Source organism: Benincasa hispida, chromosome 12 (genome assembly GCF_027475165.1).
Source record: "Benincasa hispida cultivar pf3 chromosome 12, pf3_genome.v1.1, whole genome shotgun sequence".
Taxonomy (NCBI): Eukaryota; Viridiplantae; Streptophyta; class Magnoliopsida; order Cucurbitales; family Cucurbitaceae; genus Benincasa; species Benincasa hispida.
The window spans coordinates 61,181,402-61,183,418 of record NC_143489.1 but is presented as its reverse complement, the minus strand read 5'-3'; the positions used below and the strand labels follow the sequence as shown (position 1 = coordinate 61,183,418).

Sequence of the window (2,017 nt, the reverse complement as noted above, 5' to 3'; positions counted from 1 at the left end):
CGGCTGTTCTGTTAAATGCGATGGCAGAGACCTTCAGATCAATTCAGTAGCTACAAATCTTTCTCCTAAACTACATTTTTTCTTTTTTTACTTCTTTTCTCTCTAACCCTTTCTTCCTTTTCTTCTTTCTTGTGGAAGAAGATAAAGAGCTGTAATAGGCTGCCATTTTTGCAACCTTTTTCATTCTTTCTTCTTTGCTCTGTTTCTGTTGATTTTTCTGAGAAATGGGAATTTGTCCTGGTATGGAGATGCTTCAGAAGCTGCTGGAGGCGTTTTTCTCTGGCAGTCCGTTGAAGTTCGGCTACGGCGATGGCGGCGACGGTGACCAGAAGAGAATTCGAGGCACGGTGGTTATTATGAAAAAGTGTGTCCTTGACTTCAAAGATGTTAAGGCTTCGATTCTCGATCGAGTTCATGAATTCTTCGGAAAAGGCGTCACCATTCAACTCATCAGCTCGAATCCTCCCCAGTCAGGTTCGTCAGTTTTAGCTTTTCAGTTAATGATTTAACATGGTATTGAAGTTAAACTGTGGGAGATTTTACTCTCCTATTAACTTGTGCTCAACTGGATAAGACAATGACCATATACTTTCGATCGAGATCTCTTATTGAACTAAAAAAATAGTTCGGACAATATGTTTAACCAAGAGGGTCGAGATTTAAATTTCTCTACCTTGGACAAAAGGAAAAAAGAAAGAGGGAGAGAGAGCAAAATGATTGCATTAAAGAAACATACACTTTTTGTCGATTTTTTTCCTAACCTCATCTGTTTATTATCCTTGAGTATAGCTCAATTGATTATGCCATATACTTTCTATCTAGAGATGAAAGATTTGAATTCTTCTGTCGAAGTCAGATATTTGAATCTCTCGATCCTTATTAACTAAAAAAAATAAGAAGGAAAAGAAATCATTGCATTAAAGATTAAGAAGTTTTATTCTAACCGAACAACTTGCGCTTCTAAGTTTAATTATTGTATAAGAACTAGTAATATTCTAGTTTTTGTTACCGTAACACCGTTCAATTTCCTCATTTATTACTATAACCTTTCATCTCAAATTTATAGGTTCAAGTTTGGTGGTAATTAAACTTTTGAGTTGATTTGTGATTTGACGATGTAATAGATGGATTAAAAACGGCGAAGGTAGGGAAGGCGGCGAATTTGGAGCAGTGGATATCGACGGTGAAGCCGTCATTGACGGCGGACGAGATTGAGTTGACAGTTCTCTTTGAATGGGAAGAGAGAATGGGAGTACCAGGAGCTTTTATCATTAGAAACCATCATCCTAACCAATTTTACTTGAAGGCAGTAACATTGCATGATGTTCCTGGCTATGGCTCTGTTCATTTTGTTTGCAACTCTTGGGTTTATCCTGCTCATCGCTATACTTACGACCGTGTCTTTTTCTCCAACAAGGTAAATTCTTGTCTTATGATTTATCTTTTTGTTTTGTTTTTCTCTCTTAAATTTTCATATTCCAAAATTTTGAACTTTGAAATTATTCTTAAAAAATACTTTCCAAGAGTTTAACGATGAACGGAAATTTTGTATAACTAAACAAATTGAAATGTCAGTTACAATTATATTACTCACGTAAATTAATATGATCGTTGTTGGGTAAAAAGTGAATTTTGTTAATGATATTATAGATGAGTGAAATATTCAGGTGTTGCTTGAGCTACACCTATCTTTGTCCAGTATGGTATGGACTGGACCCCAATTTATTTTTTCTTGTAGATGATGTCAAGAAGATTTCTCAATTGATAAGAATGTTCACAACAATTTTAACCTTCTATATAGTTGAAATTGAGTAATTTTTTACGACTAATCTGTACTTCTTGAAATGATTTAAAAAGTTTTAAGGGTAAAAATGGAATCCAAAGTTCAGTTGAATTGGCATAGTTTAACTCCTTTTTTTAATGTTGAGAAAATGGATTGATCAAACGATAAAGATGGGTGTTGAATTGGCTGTAAAGGGATTAAACCATAGAGTTTTTAAGCCTTTTATGGATAGAT

At 34.7% G+C, this 2,017-nt stretch overlaps 1 pseudogene across 1 annotated transcript; it reads left to right on the top strand.

Annotated features, from left to right (window-relative positions):
- The first annotated feature begins 224 nt into the window (after nucleotides 1-224).
- LOC150032113 (linoleate 9S-lipoxygenase 1 pseudogene) lies at nucleotides 225-1,637 on the top strand (annotated as a pseudogene). The gene is made up of 2 exons (XR_016525328.1): nucleotides 225-474; nucleotides 1,125-1,637. The product of XR_016525328.1 is annotated as a linoleate 9S-lipoxygenase 1 pseudogene (transcript).
- The last annotated feature ends 380 nt before the right edge of the window (nucleotides 1,638-2,017 follow it).